Here is a 22,042-nt window from a genome sequence, read left to right as displayed (position 1 = left end):
TTACCAATAAACAAGCTATAAACAACAAACATTTTAATCTTCATTTATGAAGATTTTCATTGCTATACATGTTTTTTTAAGTTTAAAATTCATCTGAAAGGCAGATTGTAGGACATTGCAATAATGGAGGCAGCAGAATGGAAGAGAAAGAACTGGAGAAGATCACTGTCTGCAAATATAAGTAAAATGACTGTGGCAAAAGAAAGCAAAGCTAGTACCAATAATAATTAGCACTTTGGGTGCAATTCCAAAACATCTGGAACACCATCAACATTGATAGAATCATCATCACTCAATTGCAAAAGTCTATCCCAGATCCTTGGTGAGGACTCAATAGATGGATTGTTGTTATTAGTTGCAAAGTCATGTCTGACCCATTGTGACCCCATGGACAACGTTCCTCCAGGCCTTCCTGTCCTCTGCCATCCCCTGGAGTCCATTTAAGCTCACTCCGACTGCTTCAGTGACTCCATCTAGCCACCTCGTTTTCTGTCTTCCCCTTCTTCTTTTGGCCTCAATCTTTCCCAGCATTAGGCTCTTCTCCAGTGAGTCCTTCCTTCTCATTAGGTGGCCAAAGTATTTGAGTTTCATCTTCAGGATCTGGCTTTCTAAAGAGCAGTCAGGGTTGATCTCCTCTAGGACTGACCGGTTTGTTCGCCTTGCAGTCCAAGGGACTCGCAAGCGTCTTCTCCGGCACCATAGTTCAAAGGCCTCAATTCTTCGGCGCTCAGCCTTTCTTATGGTCCAATTTTCACAGCCATACATTGCAATTTGGAAAACCATAGCCTTGACTATATGCACTTTTGTTGGCAGGGTGATGTCTCTGGTTTTTAGTATGCTGTCTAGATTTGCCATAGCTTTCCTCCCCAGGAGCAAGCGTCTTTTAATTTCTTGGCTGCAGTCCCATCTGCAGTGATCTTGGAGCCCAGGAAAATAAAATCTGTCACTACCTCCATTTCTTTCCCATCTATTTGCCAGGAATTGAGAGGGCCGGATGCCATGATCTTAGTTTTCTTAATATTGAGTTTCAAGCCAACTTTTGCACTCTCCTTCTTCACCCGCATCAAGAGCTCTTTAGTTCTTTTTCACCTTCTGCCATTAAAGTGGTATCATCTGCATATCTGAGGTTGTTATTCCTCCCAGCAATCTTAATTCCAACTTTTGATTCATCTAGCCCTGCCTTTCTCATGATGTGTTCTGCATATAAGTTAAATAGGCAGGGTGACAGTATACAGCCTTGCCGGATTCCTTTCCCAATTTTGAACCAATCAGTGGTTCCGTGTCCAGTTCTTACTGTTGCTTCTTGACCCACATATAGGTTTCTCAAGAGACAAATAAGATGGTCTGGTACTCCCATCTTTTTAAAAACTTGCCACAATTTGTTGTGATCCACACAATCAAAGGCTTTAGCATAGTCAATGAAACAGAAGTAGATGTTTTTCTGGAACTCCCTAGCTTTCTCCATGATCCAGTGTATTTGGCAATTTGATCTCTAGTTTCTCTGCCTCTTCAAAATCCTGCCTATACTTCTGGTAGTTCTCGATCCACATAATGCTAGAGCCTAGCTTGTAGGATTTTAAGCATAACCTTACTAGCATGTGAAATGAGTGCAATGGTGTGATAGTTTGAACATTCTTTGGCATTGCCTTTCTTTGGAATTGGAATGTAAACTGACCTTTTCCAATCCTGTGGCCACTGTTGAGTTTTCCAAATTTGCTGGCAAATTGTGTGTAGGACTTTTACTGCATTTTGAATATTGTGTGTAGGACTTTTAAAATTTTGAATAGCTCAGCTGGAATACTGTCACCTCCACTATCTTTGTTGTTGCTCAGATTTCCTAAGGCCCATTTGACTTCACATTCTAGAATGTCTGGCTCAAAGTCAGTGACCACCCCATCGTGGTTATCAGGGATGTTAAACTCATTCTTGTATAGTTCTTCTGTATAATTTTGCCACCTCTTCTTAATCTCTTCTGCCTCTGTTAGGTCCCTGCCATTTTGGTCCTTTATCATGCCCATCTTTGCATGAAACGTTCATTTCATATTTTCAATTTTCTTGAAGAGATGTCTGATCTTTCCTGTTCTATTGTTTTCTTCTATTTCTTTGCACTGTTCATTTAAGAAGGCATTCTTATCTCTTTTAGCTATTCTATGAAATTTTGCATTCAATTGGGTGTATCTTTCTCTTTCTCCCTTGCCTTTTGCTTTCCTTCTTTCCTCAGTTACTTGCAAAGCTTCCTCAGACAGCCATTTTGCTTTCTTGTATTTCTTTTTCTTTGGGATGATTTTAGTTGCTACCTCTTGTACAATGTTGCGAGCCTCCATCCATAGTTTTTCAGGCACTCTATCAGATCTAATTCCTTAAATCTATTTGTCCACCTCTACTGTATATTCATCAGGGATATGATTTAGTTCATACCTGAGTTCTTTCCCTTACTTTCTTCAATTTAAGACTAAATTTTGCAACGAGAAGCTCATGATCTGAGCCACAGTCAGCTCCTGGTCTTGTTTTTACTGACTGTATAGAGCTTTTCCATCTTTGGCTGCACATAGTCAATCTGATTTCTGTGTTGATTGCCTGGTGATGTCTATGTGTAGACTCATCTGTTGGGTTGTTGGAAAAGAGTGTTTGCTATGATCATTGTATTCTCTTGACAAAATTCTATCAGCCTGTGTCCTGCTTCATTTTGTACTCCAAGACCAAACTTGCCTATTATTCCAGTTATCTTTTGGCTTCCTACTTTAGCATTCCAATCCAAATGATAAGGACATCATTTTTTGGTGTTAGTTCTATAAGGTGCTGTAGGGCTTTATAGAACCAGTCAATTTTATCCTCTTCAGCACCAGTGGATGGGCATACACTTGAACTACTGTGATATTGAATGGTTTGCCATGGATTCGAACTGAGATCATTCTGTCATTTTGGGGATTGTATTCCAGTATTGCTTTTCCTACTCTTTTATTGATTATAAAGGTTACTCCATTTCTTCTGAGGGATTCTTGCCCGCAGTAGTATACCTGATGGTCATCTGAATTAAATTCACTCATTCCTATCCATTTTAGTTTGCTGATTCCTAAGATGTCAATGTTCAGTCTTGTCATCTCTTGTTTGACCACATCCAGATTGACTTGATTCATGGATCTTACATTCCAGGTTCCTATGGAGAAAAAATCTTTACAGCATTGGACTTTCCTTTCACAACCAGATGCATCCACAGCTGAGCGTCCTATTGGTTTTAGTCCAGTTGCTTCATTCTTTCTGGTGCTACTAGTACTAGCCCTCTGCTCTTCCCCAGTAGCATATTGGACACCTTCCAACCTGAGGGGCTCATCTTCTGGCATCATATCTTTTTTCCTTTTGGTACTGTCCATGGGGTTTTCATGGCAGAGATACTGGAGTGGGTTGCCATTTCTTTCTCCAGTGGATCACCTTTTGTCAGAGCTCTCTGCTATGACCTGTCTGTCTTGGGTGGCCCTGCATGGCATAGCTCATAGCTTCATTGTGCTGCGCAAGCCCCTTCACCATGACAGGGCAGTAATCCATGAAGGAGAATAGATGGATAAAAATGCCAAATTAAGTCTAAACATCTGGTTGACTGTGTGATCAACTATAATAATTTTGCCCCATTGTATGGCCTTTCTTGCTACAGTTATTAAGTTATTAAGCCACAGTTATTAAGTGAATCACTGCAGTTGTTAAGTTAGTGACGCGGTTGTTAAGTAAGTCTGGCTTCTCCATTGACTTTGCTTATCAGAGGGTTGCAAAAGATGATCACATGACCCTGGGTCACTGCAACCATCATAAATATGAGTCAGTTGCCAACATCTGAATTTTGATCACATGACCAGAGGGATATTGCAACAGTCATAAGTGTGAAAAACACTCATAAGTCACAAAGTGCCACTGTAACTTTGAACAGTCACTAAGCAAACTGTTGTAAGTCAAAGACTACCTCCCAGAAACTATGTATATCTGTGTGCACTTTCAAGGAATTTGAACAAATATTTCCTGGCAGATCTTGTATGCTATTGCGACATTTAAAGGGATTGTATCATTTGAATCAGGTAATTAATAATGTATCTAAAACACAACTGCTTGCCCTGAGGGCAGGTAAACCTGACTAATATCCCCGTATAATAAGTAGCTCACTGTTGCTTCCAAACTTTCTGCTTTACATACAGCATACAGAATTTTTGTGTACCTCCCAGTGTTGTTGCATACATTGCATTTAACTGAACCAGGGTTATAATAGCCAGGGGTGAAATCTACTTACCTTCCTTACGAGTTCGGAAGCGCATGTGCCATGCGTCATGTGCGCGCGCAAACCTTCTGCACATGTGCAAAACCTGCACATGCACAGAAGGTAAAAAACACAATTCTTCCTGGTTAAAACCAGGAAATAATGACACCCGGGCGGGTTGGTGGAGCTTTGCTTCACCATTGCTACCGGATTGCCGAACCACCAACCAAGATCGCTACCGGACTGGACGATCCGGTCCAATCTGGGAGCATTTCACCCCTGGTTATAACTCTGTGATAATTTGGCAGTTACCCTATTTAAATTTCTTTCTGGTTTCATGTTGTTCAGTTTCATCCACTTAGTCCTACTTATTGGTCCATGTTAAATATTTTCTCTGTCTAATTGTTGTCCTTGTCCATTTGGAACCCATTGGTATGAGAAATGCTAGCGAGATGCCAAAGAGAGTCAACATTTTTCCAATGATTGCTTCCATGAAGAAAAAAAAAGATCAGACGATCCTAATGTGTCTTATTCCGGGAGAACATTTCTTGGAATATATTATTTTGATTAAAGGAGACAACATTATCACAGCCCAAGGTTGGAATAAATCCCTGAATTCCATTTCTGAGCTGGAGCACTGAGAGGAGCTTTACCCCAGTTGCCTATTTATTTAATATTCTACTCTCCAAACGCCACCAAGTACGTTTCATAAGCTGAATGCCTTATTTTCACAGGCAAATACTTGAGAATTCTTAATCAATCATATATTTGCCTGTACAGTAGCAGAGACTAAGATAAGAAATATGTTTTATTGCCATGCCTTGAATTAGTAGAACTTATTCATTTTTTAAAAAATCATCTGTTATTAGGAATATTTCAGGAAAGGCTGATATGTTTTATATTACTTTCATAAAATCAAAATTTGGATGGTTAAATTTTATGAGACTATTATTTCTATAAAATTACAATTGAATTAGTACCCTGAATAAGATGTAAAGTAAATGCTTTAATAAATTAATCCATGTGCTAACTAGTTTCTCAAGAGATAAAATTCCAGGGGTCTCAGGAATCTACAGTAAGTTTTATTTATTTATTTATTTATTTGTCGAGTATGTATTAGATAATATATATAAGTATAAGCATGAATTGAATACATAAAATGAATACAATTAAAGGAACATTAGGATAGGGATGGTAGCACGCTGGTGCTCTTATGCACATCCCTTGTTGTGCGTATTACTATTTTTTAAATTTAAGTTCCACTTGAATTTATTTATTATTGAAAAGATTTATTTTGCTGCCCATCTTAAAACAACTGGGTGGCCAAAGCAACCCTGAGTCCTATTTGGAGAAGGGCGATATAGAAATGGAAACAAACAAACAAACAAACAAACAAACAAATAAATAAATAAAACCAATAAAAGAATAATCATAAAACAGTAAAAACAGTAAAATAAGAAAACAAAAAGCCTTAACTTTAATCATTCCTTGGGATGCATCACACGAGGCTCAGTTGCCCTCTTTCCATACTATCTACCTATGAATTATGAATCACCAATAGCTTAAAAAAGCTGTAAATGTTGGTAGTTTAACTTTTTCTGTAAAATCCATTTCTTTTGATTAATTAATTGTTATTGAATTGAATAGTTTATTTGGCCAAGTGTGATTAGACACACAAGGAATTTGTCTCCGGTACAGAATGAACGTAGGTAACACAGGCCCACAGGTTCCTAAGAATTTACTTTCTAAATAAGCAGTCTGCAAAAGCTGGTTACAGAAATGACAGTTGTATGATCAATTTTGTCCTATGATGCATAACTGAAGTTTTTTTCCCCCCTCACTATCTTCTTAGAGGCTGCTAGGAACGCTTTTTAAATGCTGTACTCATTTGGTTTCACCTCTTTGCATGCTGTTAGGCTTCTATGCAATAAGTCAGACCCCAGATGAGGTATTCACTGCTGTTGTTGACATCTCTGGGATGAGATATAGTAGTACATTATTTTCCTCCAAGCTTTTTTCAAGGATTATCCCTCATGGGTGAAATGCTTGTATTTTTGGATTAGATACCTTGAGAAGGAAATATTTCATGCTTTGTAGCTACCATTACTATTACAAGATGGCCTTCTAAATATAAATACCCCATTCTTTTGTTTAGCTGTAAATAGTAATGATATACTTGCATATATTCAATTGCCATGTCAAGGAAGAATAACAGTTAAAATAATAAAACCAAATTGTTCATAGGTAGGCAAGCTAATGAGAAAACACAGTATCGGTTCTGACTAAGAGACATGAATAAAAATATAAGTAAAGCATGGAAGCTTATAGTGTGCATGTATCATTGAGGTTACAAAGTATGACCCAGCTGAACTACATATTTCCACCCATTGCTATGAATGCACGAACTCATTGTAGTTCAACATGAATATGAGTTTCCTTCAAATAGCTACAGTGTCTGTGAATTGTGTGGGGGGAGGAAAAGGACATCTTACATTGTGAGAAAACAATATGCTGTGATAAATAAGCAAACAGTTAGAGGCTTCTTATGAATGTCTTCTTGTTTTCACATGGACATCTCTGTGAATTTATAGACATGGATGTCTATAAATTACAGTGGCCAGACAAAAGTGGGAAGGGGAGCCATTCCTGCTATTTGCATCTGGTTAAAATTTTAACCTTTATGTGGTACCTAAAGCAGATTTTGCCTTTTTGTTCTTCTCCTATCTCTTGTCGATCACAAAAGATTTTCTTTCTTTCTTTTCTTAAAGAAAATAATGAATTTTCCATTCATTATTATCCTGATTGTATATCCCCATTTCTGAAGAAGGAAGGAGGGATTGTACTTACAGGCTATTTGAAAGAATGGTCAATATTAAGAGGTGAGGAGTGGGTTAATGTTTCAGTCTAGACAGTTTATTGTACAGATGATTAATTTTAATCAATAGTTTTTAATTAAATTGTTTTATTTAGCCTGTCTTTGCTCTTTTTTTGAAATGTGGTTTATGGCAGGTATACAATATATGCACATACTTAGATATGTTTATTCAGTGAAGTGGGGAATCAACTTTTTTTCAAGTTGTATTGCAACCCAGTTTTTTTGTGGCAGACATAGATTTGTGGCAGATATAGATTTATGCATACATATATGAACCCAGTTACTGCATTGGATAAATTAGATATTGTAAAAATATCCGAGATTCCTTCCTATTCCCTTATTTCATCTTTTTCATCTGTGCCTCCTTTAGGGCTTGCTGAATAAATAAAGATTGCAGGAATAGCTGTAGGATTGTGCTCATAGAACTCCCAAAGCTTAAAAAGTTCACAAGCTTTAAACAGAAAAGTGCTAGTATTGCAATGTGATAAAAAGAGGAAGGGTGATAGAGAAGAAAGAGTGCCAGTAGGAGGAAAGTAGGAAACTGGGGATAAATTGCATTACCTCAAAGCAGGGGTGAAATGCTACCAGTTCGGTCTAGTTCACCTGAACCAGTAATAAAAAAGGCTACTGGTTCACTGAACCAGTAGTAAAAAATGTAAAAAAGAAAGTTCCGACAATCAGCAGAGCTATGCACAATCGTCGGAACTTTTTTTTTTTTAGCATTTTTTTACTACTGGTTCAGGTGAATAGGTAGTAAAAAATGTTTTAAAAAAGTAAAAAAAATATGTTCCAACGATCACAGCTGTTGCGCACAATTGTCAGAGCCTTTTTAAAAACATTTTTAAAGCATTTTTTTAGTACCGGTTTGGGCGAGCTGGTCGTAAAAAAATGCTTTGAAAAAGTAAAAAAAAAAAAGGCTCTGATGATCGCGCGCCACAGCTGATCACCCACCCATGCGCTCTTCTACTTACCTTCCCAAGCCTCCTTTTGGTGTGCACTGCGCGCGTGTGTGCGTGCGTCCGCACCTCGCATTTGGTGCATGGTGCATACTGCACATGCGCAGCACGCATTTGGCGCACAGCACAGCCAGCAAACAGTAGTAAACCGGTTCAGATTTCACCACTGCCTCAAAGGATAACTTTCTCAGCCTTTGCAACTCTGGTATCACCACCATCAAACTTAAAGCTAAATTTTTTTGTAGTACAACAATCCAACAGGAAAGTAATGTATTAATTTGCTTTCTCTGACATTGTTAGATAGACAGATCTGATTCATTTGTTTCTAGAGGGGAAGACATTTTTAATCTGCAAAAGAATAATTAATCTGAACTCTGAAGATACCACTTTCCACCTGGGTTGTTTAGATCAGGTTAATTAGCTCCCTGTTTTGGTTCTCCATATTGTTATTGGGAGTGCTCACAAATATAGCAAGACATTTAGAATTGGAAGCAAGGAGAGATATAGCTATTATAAACAAAACAAGGCAGGTTTATAGCAGTGTACATGTAACATCATGGATGGAAGAAAAATATGAAATAGGAGAGAATCACTTGGAAATTTTAGCAATAACTGAAAATGGGAGAAATGTTGAGTAGACTTCAGGGAAATAAAAATTATGTTATCGCTCAGTAGCTGACCACAAGCTTGACATAGATAAGATTCCAGACTCCATCTGTAGTTTTTCAAGTTGTTGTTTTGAAGTGCTCAGCTAGCAGATAATAAGAAAGAAAATTTTGTGAGAATCTGGAATACTACCATCAGTCAGATGTTGGCTAAATGAAGTGGACAACCTGAAGCTGCTTTATAAATTCAAGAATGGGAGTAAGATCTTTCTTGACTCTTTATTCTTAAGGCTATTTTCTTGTGTCACAATTAAGAAATAGTCTTTGATACTGAATCTCAATCATACTTTATATTTGCTTCCACACAACTCTCCTACTTTCTATCTCTCCTCTTCTGAACTATGATATTTTGGGATGTGATTTTCAAAATGCAACTTACTGACCCAGGAAGGATCACTTTTAAAAATCACTCTAGCTGTGATCAAATCTGGGATATATTTTCCCTTTCAAAATGTTGAAATGGAGTATGTATGCTTTATCCTTACCCTATGCTTCATGCTACGATATATTGGGACAGAAAAGGCTGCCTGTTATTTTTAAATATTTAGAACAAAGATGAACAGCTGCTCCCCTAATTTTATAGGGACTTTTTTAAAGCCTCAGTCCCCCATTAAGTCTCATTGAGAACAGATCCTTAAGCAAAAGATTCATCCTTTCTGGAGCATTTTTCCAGTAACCTTACAACATTTCAGCACATGTTAACTTCCATATTATATATATATCCCACTACATCAAGCATTTTAGTCTTCCAGCCTGACAAGGGATTTGTGAACCAAATTCAGCACTTAGAATTTGAAGGGAAAAGGTGATTCAGAACCCATGGGAATACTCCTTAAAGCAGCTGTGATTTTTCCTGCACTGTGACTCTGAGAAAAGATCCATTTGGTTTAAGTACTTGCCAACAGGTACCTAAGGCATGCTTTTGCCTATTCTGAAACATTTTTTCCCTTTGATAGGAAGCCCAACCCAGCCCAAACAAAGTGCATTCCATTTAGTAGTCCCCTTCTGGGGATAAATTTCCAATCTGTATATTTTCATTCCAAGTTCTTTATTTAAAGATATACAGAAGAAAAAAAAAACCCTTTTAAAACTCTGGTACATTTAAAACAGCCCTAGGAAGTTTGAAGCTCTTTTTGCAATGTCTATAAAAGCTGTCATAAAGTTTAGTAGATAAGTCCCATTCACCAAAAATTTAGACCTTTAAAATCAAATACTCTGTGGGGATTCAGATTTCTATCAGGGGGCTGGATTAACTGGATCGACAAATCCAATAATTCTCATTATTGTTTAGGTCTCAATAGAAGATATTTTTTAAAAATAAAAGTATGAGGTACTTTGTAAACAAAAGGTAAAAAGGATATTTTCCCCATCTTTGCAGTTGAGAATCAAGAGTTTTATATGTTGTGGGATTTATTGTTACTACAAATCAGGGTTTCCCAAACATCTTGTGGAGGTGCAGAGAAAGTCCAGCAGAACTGTCAAGAACTTTTAGTCACATTGTTACAATAAATCCTGTTATGTCCTTATAAGGACATCCGCTGGGGATTGGCTAATCCACCGGTGGGAAATTTGGAATGCTGTCTCGGGGCAGTGCGTCTTGCCAGAACGCTTAAAGGAGAGCTCCGGCAATGCAGCCGCCAGTCTTTTCCTGTACTTAATAAAGTGCTGAATGGACCAACGCTGGTCGCGTCTTCTTTTCCTGTGCCTGATCTAACACTGGCGACGAAGGACACAAGAACCACAGCAACGAACCTCGTGGCACATCGCCGAGTGACCAACTGAGCGAAGTCACAGGAACCGAAGCCACCAGAATCATGGCAACACCGCAAGCCCCGTTAGTCTCACTTGCCGCTTTGAACCCCGGAAAGGAAAAATGGAGATCGTACATGATCTGATTTTGCCAATTCCTGAGGGGCAACAACTTCCAGGACTTAACAGATGACTGCAGAAGAGCCCTGTTCCTGGCCCACTGTGGCTCCGAAGTCTTGGAAATGGCCATCGACCTCGTGGCCCCGAGAGACATCGAAGAAATGTCGTGGGCCGACCTCCAAGAAGTGCTACAAGAGCACTATGCCCCAACAGGAACTCCAATCACAAACCGTTTCACTTTCCAACAGAGAAATCAGCTGGAAGGAGAGTCAATCAAGGACTTCGTGGCAGCCCTGCGCCAAATCGCAGCCAACTGCGAATTCGACAATGTGGACAATGCCCTCAGAGACCGCATTGTTTTTGGCATGAGGGACATGGCGCTCCAAAAGAAGTTCTTGAATAGAAAAAAGATCACACTTAAGGATGTAGTGGAAGAAGCCACGGCTGCGGAAACATCGGAGAAACAGCAGCCGCAATGATGAAAGCCAAGGCGGTGCACAAGATACAAAAGAATCCATCTTTCACAAAGTTTCATTATATAGTTTTCATTATTCATTTGTGCTCATTTTAGTGTTTGAATTTTTAGGGGAGGTATATATATTAATATTACACAAAAGAGAGGTGTGGTGGCAAAAAGGGAACTCTTGCTATAAAAGTCTCCTCATAGTTCTTGCTATTTAAATTACCAAGGAATAAAAAAGGATTGTACATTTCATATCATCCTTCTTTCTTCATTATGAGTTTAGATCCCTAAAGAAATAACAGCTATCACACTATCATATCACAATATTCTAAAAATAGTAACTTCCAAGGATAAGATATTTCAGTTCTTGATACAGAAGCAGTCTATGATTACATTATTGAAATAAATAATCTTTGTTGAATTCATATATTATCCGTCTATAATAATACACACACAAAATAAGATTTGTGGATTACAAAGTTAAATAAAAGAGCAGAAAGTAAATACATATATATATACCAGTTATCACTCTAAAGCATATTCTTTACATCTTGAAATATGATTGTATATTTCATATGATAATACCATATGTACGAGATAATATACAATTGTAATTTTAATGCAATATTTTTATAGCTTCCAGAGAACGATTCTGTATTATGCTCACAACACAATCTGTATAAAAGATTTGGAGAACCAGAAAGAGCATACATACATATATATACTAGTACATGTTAAATAATCCCAGTTCTATTCTTACATAAATATGGGTTTGATCTTTTATTAACTGAACTGTATTTTTGTTTAAAATTAGTTGAGCTCTTTGTTAGGCTGTTCTTGATATTATTCTAGTATTTTTGTTTTATAAAGATTTTGGAAATTCCTTGCAATTAGTCAAAGCAATATTAGGCTTTGTTATTATTAAGTCTTTATATGAATTACCAGAAAAATATAATTTTTATGACTTCATGTGCTTTGTCAACATGATGTAGAATACACACTAGGTAATTATGCTTTGTCCATAATTTCGTTTTGATTCTACTCAATGTTTCTCATATTTTTGATAGGTATCCATACTACTGCAACGCTCTCTACATGGGGCTCCCCTTGAAGAGCACCCGGAGGCTCCAGCTGGTCCAGAATGCAGCAGTGCAGGTAGTGATGGGAGCAACATGGCGCTCCCATGTAACACCGCTCCTGCGCGAGCTGCACTGGCTCCCGGTGGTCTTCCGGGTGCGCTTCAAGGTGTTGGTTATCACCTTTAAAGCGCTCCATGGCATAGGGCCTAGCTATCTCCAAGACCACCTGCTGCTACCGATGACCTCCCATCGACCCGTACGCTCCCACAGAGAGGGCCTCCTCAGGGTGCCATCAGCCAAACAATGTAGGCTGGTGGCCCCCAGGGGGAGGGCCTTCTCTGTGGGGGCTCCCACCCTCTGGAATCAGTTGCCCCCGGAGATAAGAAGAATCCATGACCTCAATGCCTTCCGTTGTTCCCTGAAAACCTATCTTTTTCAGCAAGCCGGGTTGGCTTAGAACAAATTTTTAAATTCTTTTAATTAGTTTGTGATTCTTAACTTCGGGCCAAAATTTATATATATTTTAAATGTTTTAATATTTGTATTCTATGTTTTTTATCTTGGCTGTACACCGCCCTGAGTCCTCAGGGAGAAGGACGGTATATAAATTGGAAATTAAATTAAATTAAATTAAATTAAATTAAATTAAATGAACTAGCATGTGGAGACATCAATAAGACAGATGAAAACTGAAAAAGTGAATCTTTACCTGGACATAATAAAGTGTTGTTTTATTGTCCGAATTAATATTTTCTTTGGATAAGGTTATTACAAGAATGCACCTTACAAGATTTTCCTTGAAAAATGCATTTAGTTAGTTTCATATGAGGTCTGTAGCCATGAAATTTTTATACTAGATTGTACTAGGTTATAATTTTGCTTTTTGATGTAATATTTAAAGCATCCTTGTCATTTGTGTAATAAGGCCTTAAGTGTGATGTTATGCCACATGCCATTTTGATTGCAATAATCATCTGCAATTAGTATTGGTATTTATTAATATAAGGTTAATCATGTAAGTGCAACAAAATGGGAAATTCTGTCCTGCTGGAAGGTCATTTATATTTTTATTTCTGATACTAAGTGTAAACAAGAGAAATATTAATTTGGATAACTTTTAATGTTAATTTACATTGTCTGTGTTTCTTGAACTGCCATGCAATTATACATGGATAATCTTAGTTCCTTAATTTTATGGTACAATTTGTAAATTATACATAATGGGGAAAACTGGGGTTTTAAACAAGAAAATAAACTATAGCAAAAAGAAAAGAGATGGGACACATCTAAATGCATGTAGTTCTTGTTCAATGACTACTCATTCAGTGACCATTTGAACTTGCTTGTGTCCAGCCCTTGAAGTTTCAAGTGTCTCAGCATCCATGAAGTAACATGATCTTAATGTTGATGCTTGGTACCCAGCTCACAATTATGATATCATAGTCACATGGTCGCAATTACCCTCTTTCCAGTTTCTTACATGTAAAGTCGATGGAGAAGCCTGCAAATGGTGACCATATGATTTCTGTGCTTAACAAAAGTAAGGATTCTCTTAAAAACAGCAACTGGGGAGTGCAGGAATTGCTGTTGCTAAGTGATGTGGTCATATGACATCACTCTTTATGACCGTATTGCTTGGTGATGGAAATTTGAGTCCAATTTATACACATAATTGAAAAACTGAGTGAAATTGAACATATCAAAGTAACTTACTATATTCTTGTAGTTGGGGCAAAGCATTTTCCCCATTTAAAAAAAAAATTCAGTATTTTAAACTGTTTAAACAATCTATTGTTTTATGTGTGTGCATGAGAGAGTGTTACTTTAATTGCTTAATTATTAATGATAGCTTTATTGCTCTTCTTGTATTGTTATTGCTATCTACTTTCAGCTGCTCTAATATGTGGAACAACAGGATATAAATTATTCACATAGGTAATAAATAAAGATGGACCAATAGACTAACTGAATATGACAGTTTTAGATTTTCAGGCATGAATAAAATCATCTAATGATTTTGAGGGAACTGATGCTCTATGATCCCAATCTGGATCTGAATAGGGCAAATTAGTCCAAACTAAATAAAAATGCATATAGTGCTAAATACAACACTATTGAAAACGCATTTAACAATTTGCAGAAATGCTCTGGCTTTTGATTGAATTGTGGTGTGCAATGAAGTCAGCACATACTTTTTATTCAGCACATAAGATATGCTCCAGGAGGACCTGCCCAACCTGGTCCTTTAGGTCTTGTAAAGGTGCACCAATTGCCAGTATAACTAAGCCCCTCCATCTTGCTGCTAGATACCCTCTTTTCTTTCATTCCTGATTTTCAAAAACTGGACACTTTTTCAGAGACCAAGACCTTTGCATGTAGTGTCTGAGGCAGTGGTGGATTACTCCCGGTTCATACCCTGGCCCGGTCGCCACTCGCTTACCCCGCCCACCTCATCAGAGGCTTTTTTTTTTTTTACTTTTAAAAGTATTTTTTCTACAACCTCTTCGGCTGAAAAAATGTTTTTAAAAAACATTTTTAAAAAAAAGCCTCTGATAATCTCGTGGCTCAGCTGGGATTGTCAGAGGCTTCTGAAAGCATTTTTTTTGGCCGAAGAGGTTGTAGAAAAAAAAAATGGCCTTAAAAGCCTCTGGCAATCCCTCTTAAGGTTGTAGAAAAGATGCTTTTAAAAGTAAAAAAAAAAAAAGGTTGGCCACCCAGTCCACCCAGTCACATTACCCCCTACCAAGCCATGCCCACAAAATAAGCCACACCCACAGAACCGGTAGTAAAAAATTTTAGAAGCCATCCCTGGTCTGAGGTATCATACTTTGAACTTGTTCAAGAACTTTGGGTAGATTTGTTTGATATTCATTTGCTTTTTTGTGTGTTTTGCTATGTAGTCTCAGGAACCTAAATTTGGAGTTTTATAAATTGGACCTATTATTTAATAATTTTAATTATTTTTAAATTTTGTCTGTCTTTGTGTTTTTAATTAGGCTGTACACTGCCCTGAGTCCTTCGGGAGAAGGGCGGTATAGAAATAAAATAAAATAAAATAAAATAAAATAAAATAAAATAAAATAAAATAAAATAAATAAATAAATAAATAAATAAATAAATAAATAAATAAATAAATAAATAAATAAATAAATAAATAAACCTGTTGGAAAATCAAAGTTCAAATGTATCAATGCTGTTTGTAAACTGCATTTTTAAAGTCTACCAAAGTCTGGTTTATAAATGATAAAATGAATACAGAGATAACAAATATCAGCTGATTAGAATATAGACTTGATGAAGGCTTATACAAATCCTGGAAAGGAAATTGCAGTCAGACAATTTCCTCAAAGACTAAAAATCATGAAGTTAGAGAATTCATTTCTAACAAAACAAATACCTCTGAAGGAAATCCTGTAACATGAACAGACATAATGTTTTGTGGAAATTATTCTGCTACAAATAAATTAATATTTTGTTTAGGTGTTTATTTAAATACTAGATGCACTACTGTGTCATCATTTCAGAGATGTGGCAAAAAAGCAGAGAGAATAGGAATGACTTCCAACTTTCTGCTGCCCTTCCCAATGAGTTTCCTTGTGGGAAGCTGGTAGGAGCATTAGAAATCTTCTTTCCTTTCCCTTCCCCCTTGTGTCTCTCCTTCCTTCCTTCCTTCCTTCCTTCCTTCCTTCCTTCCTTCCTTCCTTCCTTCCTTCCTTCCTTCCTTCCTTCCTTCCTTCCTTCCTCCCTCCCTCCCCTCCCCTCCCCTCCCCTCCCCTCCCTTCCCCTCCATCGTTTCCTTCATTCCATTTCTCAAATTCCTGCTTCCCTATTTACTATGCTTATGGGAAGCTTTCCAGGAGAAAGTCAGTGGAGAATCCAGCAGGAATTTGCAAGGCCAAGGCCAGCAGGAGTGAGCAAGGTGATGCGTAGGGGTGTGGGTCAGGAATGGCATGTGCACGAGAGGTGCCACATAGGTTGAAAAGGTTGTGTGGGTATGCTTGTGATTCTTCGTCTTGGAATCAATCAATGTGGTGGGAAATAGTTGTGTTAATACAAAATTCCAGTAGGTTCAGTTCCATTAAGTGGAATAGGACTAATTCTTTAAAGACACTTCTGTGACTTGTTGCAGATAGAAAATGGAGAAGTAATGCAGAGGACTGATATCAGTGATACAAGATGTGGCAATTTTATTGGAAATATTCTGGTAAGGTCAAAGTGAGTAGCCTAATAATATCTGACTATTATCAAAACAAGGAAAAGATGGAAACAATTCCTCTCCTAACAGGAGCCAATTCTAGCTTTTCACATACAATGAATAGGAGAAACAGATACAAGAATTTGAGCCCTAATTGCAGTGTTAATCGAATTTTCATGTGAGTGTTTTTCTACAATAAATCCTATATCACTAAATGCCTGTTTGTCCCAATCCAGCTAAATGAGTAAAAATTTATGTGTGTATTTAGAAATAACAATTGGTTTGGAAGTGCTCAAGAGAGAAATATAATTGGGTCAATACCCAATGAAATTTTTAGATTGAAGCAATCTAAACAATATTTTCTTTCTCCATATAATTTCTGCTATACCATATTTTCTTCTGTCCCTAATGCTCACAGTAGATTTTGATAACAGGTTGGCAGAGAAAAGGAAATCCCCAAAACTCACTTGCAGCAACTGGAAGAATACAGCTATTAGTATATATAGTGCTGGATCTGTTAAGAAGAGTGTTGGGTAATATATTTATCTTTACTCTTAGTACAGAAATTAATGTGCTTAATATCAGGAATCAGGTGTAAAAGTCTCTGACTGTATCTAATCACCCTATATATATATATATATATGTTGTTGTCATTCAAATTCATAAAAATCAACTGGTCATAAAAGAGGCTGGAGAACTATTTTTGTCCACAGCCACATTTCCTTGGAAGTAATTTGTAATTACTACATGTCAGTAAAATATTAAAAGAACCAGGAGCACAAGTAGATGGGCCTACAATTCTCCCATTGTCTCTCTCTCACACACATTCTGTTTTTCAAACATTTTTCTTTCTTCTGTTTCCCTCCCTCTGCTTATAATAAATTATGACCAATTACTCTTTCCAGAGCTCTGAATTGCTTGTTAGGAAAGGCAGAGAAACACATGTCCACTTCTGTTTTAAGGACAGACAGTAATTTTTATCCAGGCATGGAACAACCATGCACATCCATTCTCTTATATATCTGCTTTCACTTTGGGTCTTTAAATTGAACCAATCATTAACATTTAATTTCACTGAGGCTTAGCACTCTCTTTTCAGTAAACTACTTTAAAATTAGATCAATAAATTATGGGTCATAGACTGTGGTTTTGCCAATGACTATGACTTCTAACTGGCTTTGTTCACCACTTATTTTATAGTCTGTTTTTTATCTGTACTGTTCGACAAAATTTTCACAGGATTCAATAATATGCATACTTTATATCCAAAGAAAGTCAGTCCTTCATATTTCCTGTTTCTTAATGCTGACACTAGCACAATAATTACTGTCTAAGCTATAGTGATAGGAGTTCAGGTGGAAGAATGAATTTCCTATATTGTTTCATTAGATTAATGCAAGGTAAGAAATTCAACTAACTGATTTATGACATTAGTAGCACAGGTGAAAAAAAATATTCCCAATCCCAGCTCTGCCATTATTGCAATGATGTACCAAACAATTGTTTAAATGAATTTTTAAAAGTGTTATTCATGTAACATTGATATAATAGTAAAATGCCACATTTCTGGAAATCGCAGGAAAACTCATATAGGACTGTATATCATCCCCTCAGCTTGATATATGGAACAACAGTAAAGAAGAGTGTGTAATATAAAAGGTTTTGTGATATAAAAGCATCCAACCAAGAAATGCAGTGATAGGAAAAAGACATAATTATGCCAGAGCATTTTTCAGGTTCCCTTGGAAATTTTAATCTTTGCTATAGAGTACATATGGTGAATTTATAATGCCAAATTTCAGAAGTGTAAATAGTATTTCTTATGATAAACCAGACAAATTGAATTAATACACAGGTATAATACAATTTATGTGAAATATATTTACATGTGCATACATCATCTGTATGATGATGTTTAATGAAAAGAAGGACTGGAATGACATGATAACAGTGTTCCAATATCTAAGGCCTACCACAAAGAAGAGGGGTCATCCTATTCTCCAAAGCATCTGAAGGCAGGACAAAAAGCAATGGATTGAAACCAATCAAGGATAGAACCAATGTAGATCTAAGGAGAAATTTCCTAATGGTGAGAACAATTAACCAGTGGAATACGATGCTGGCTTTTATTACAGCTAAAGAGAACCAGTTGTCTAAGGCTAATATTATGGGAGAGATGGTATGATGAGAAAAAAAGTCCTCACAATAGGTTTACTACTCAAATTATGTACATGTTTGACATTTTTCCTCTTGTGATGAAGAAAAAGTCTTTAAAAAACCATTTCAAACTCAAGAAATTATTTATACTTACTGAGTGAATGCTGCCTGAACATTCAGTGCAACCCTAAAAGATATATTAAAGAATGGAATTAAATTAAATGGCTTTTTCAGAATACATATCAGAGATCTAGCCTGGAATAGTAAACTCTGCATTAAAGAGATGCATTCAATATTTATTTTCAGTTCACTTGAATGTAGTATTATTTCAACTAAAGTTATAAAATGCACCAAAGTTCTGCACCACAGAACTGGCCATCTAATACCTATTGGCAATTCCAAACATTTATCTTTTCAATTTCATATTTGCCATAATATGGAATGTTATCTGCAGAGGCAGATTTTTTTTTCTTGTTTTCCTTCCCAAAAGTTAGGTGCGTCTTATAGTCTGGAGCATCTTACAATCCGAAAAATATGGTAATTTAAGAAAGATGTCTTCCATATATACTATACATCATGCAGGAAGGCAAATATAATGATTTATATATTCATTTATATGTATCCCGCCTTTAACATTTTTACAAATAATTTCAAGGTGACAAACATATCCAACACAGCTTCCTCCTCCTATTTTCTCCACAACACCAATCCGCAAGGTGAGCTGGGCTGAGAGAGAGTCATCCAGGTGGCTTTCATGGCTAAGGCAGAATTAGAACTCAAATTCTTTCACCTTCTAGCCTGGTGCCTTACCCACTAGATTAAAATGTGTCTTTTTTTAAAAGGGGAACATTTATTAAAGAACTGAAATCAGAAATACATGAAAAATTTAAATGTTAATGAATGTTCTGAATTAGGATACAACAAAAGGGAAGTCAGAAACTTAATATCTATTTATAATATTCTTTCTTTTCTTTTCTTTCTTTCAAAAATATGAAAATTTTGCACTTGCCTCAGATAATCACATCCTATCTTATATTGTTAAAAGAATACATTATGATATGTTTTTGTGGTTAATTTCTTATTAACAGTATACTGAACACTAACTGTACAATTGGTAATGCCTTTGTAGAGTTACTGTTATTATTACATTTCTGCATCAATTAAAAAGGTACAGTCTTAAATGGAAAGTTGGGCAAATCTGCAGCTTTGAAAATTAGATCCTTTAAGGTGTAAAAATATTGCATTCTATCAAAGATTCTACAGTTGTCTATATGGTGTTGTCTATATGGTTTTTTTTAAGGATCAGAACAAATATCCTAAATGTTCATTTGAATGCAAGTATTCAAATGAAAGTGACAAAATCTTAACTTTGGCTTCTAGACAGAGAGAAAAAAACATGAAGAAGGGATGGAAGCAGCATGCAGATCCTTAATCTTTCATAACTTATAACTTTCTTGCAACAGTTCTATTTCAATTTTTTTCCATGTGTTTAATTCAAGGATCACAATCATGTGTTTATCAAAGTAAACAGTTCGGTACTTAGAAAAACAAATGTGGATAAAAAGGTGACTCACCTTCCATCCCTGTCACTTTCTAGTATTCTGTTTTCAGGAGAAGATAAACAAACAAACAATTTTTATATGCTCTTCTTAGTATATAGAAACTACACAAATGATTACAATGGGATGGAGTCATTTGCAGATTCCTGAACTGTCGTATTACAATACGTGCTGCATATGTAAGGAATGTGATTTGATTCTCCTGCATTATATTTCATACATTTTTGTACCATCACACATTCAGACAGACAGGAAGCTGTAATTCTTAACAAAATCAAATTAAACTATGTCAGTTCTAAAGAAGAATAAGCCATTTCATGACATGGTGGTACTTCTTAAAACAGCAGCTAAGGAGTACAATCTACATTGATAATGGAGGTTCGGACTACATTCACCTCACTTTGTGTGACATTTCAATAGCTCAAAGTCTGGTCATAGAATGTATACAAAAAGGAAATTCATCAGTGGTGAAATCCAATTTTTTTTATTACTGGTTCTGTGGGCGTGGCTTGGTGGGCATGGCAGGGGAAGAATACTGCAAAATCTCCATTCCCACCCCACTCTGGGACCAGCCAGAGGTGGTATTTGCTGGTTCTCTGAACTGCTCAAAATTTCTGCTACCGGTTCTCCAGAACCTGTCAGAACCTGCTGGATTTCACCCTGAAATTCACCCATATTTAGATGTGCAAGATCAAGACCTAAATTGTCAGAGATTTATAAAACCAAAACAAATGACCAATCTGCTGATAGATGAAGAAAAATAATCAGTCACAAATTGGATACTCCTATTTCTCACCAGAGATAATGTATGAATGGAAAAAGCAGAACTGAAATAAAAAGGAATTTTGGCTATGGATAAATGAATTTATTAAATGAATGCTCATATACCTTTGATATTTTACGTTGCTGTTATATCTCTTCTCTGCTTTAGTAACCAACAGACTAATGTACTTACTGTGCAATTGGTGCACGCCAGGAGTTCAGAAAAAGTTTAAATTCCTTATAAGAGGAAACGTTCAGCACACTACAGAACCCATCAGTGCTCCCTAAAGTATAACAAAACACAATTTTCCAGACCAAAGCATTCTTACTGCTTATGCTCTTCAGGCAAAATAAATGTTTTAGGTTCAGACTTCAGCTTGTATTGCAAAACAGTAAGTGTGAAGCTGGGGAGAGAGAAAGTCAATTTTTAGTAAGCAATTCTTCAGCAGCAAGGTAGTGCCTTTTCCTACTGTTTCAGGTGAGTGACAAAATCAATATGGCCATCTCCTTTGCAAATAAACCATGTATCTAGGGTAGGGTATGCGTTTTGAAGCACTGGATACCTACAAACTCATAACACACTGACTTGATTCATTGTCCTTATATAGCATTAAAAATGGAAAGGACTAAGTAAAACCTAGATTTTCTTTCCAATAGAGATTAGATGGTAATTTGTAATAGACACATTTGTGATTATTTTCAGTAATGTTTAATTATTAATTGGGATTTAATTTTGATTCTTTAAAGAGAGGGGCTAAAGAGAATTTGTTTAAATGGAAATGCAGACATAATTATTTGAGTTGTTACTTCTGTTAACCTTTATTGGACTTCTGATGATTAATAATAAGAACTGAAGATTAGATATGGGTTTATAGAAAAGGTGGTGAGTTTTGAAATGAATAAGTATTTAATTGTACTTTGAAAATAAGTGATGTTAATGTTCATTTGAATAAAACACAGGGGATGGAGGGGTTCAAGTTTTATATTGATAGGATTTTGACTTGGATTATATTTTGTGGAAGTCCTGGGGGGAGGGGAGGGTTAGGGGGGGTTAGGGAGGGCTGGGGGGGGGAAACTGGGGAGAAAATGTATTTGTAAAACTTTTTTAATAAAAAAAAAGATGTAATGTTCATTATACTTGCTAGGAATGAAGGAATATTGTTTTCTAATTGTTTCCTTGTGTGTGTGTTTGTATTTGTTTTTTTACCTGTACATTTTTATA

Source organism: Pituophis catenifer, unplaced genomic scaffold (genome assembly GCF_029215685.1).
Source record: "Pituophis catenifer annectens isolate HBS135680 unplaced genomic scaffold, rPitCat1.0.hap2 SCAF_6, whole genome shotgun sequence".
NCBI classification, from domain to species: Eukaryota; Metazoa; Chordata; class Lepidosauria; order Squamata; family Colubridae; genus Pituophis; species Pituophis catenifer.
Note: the sequence above shows the minus strand (reverse complement) of the source record.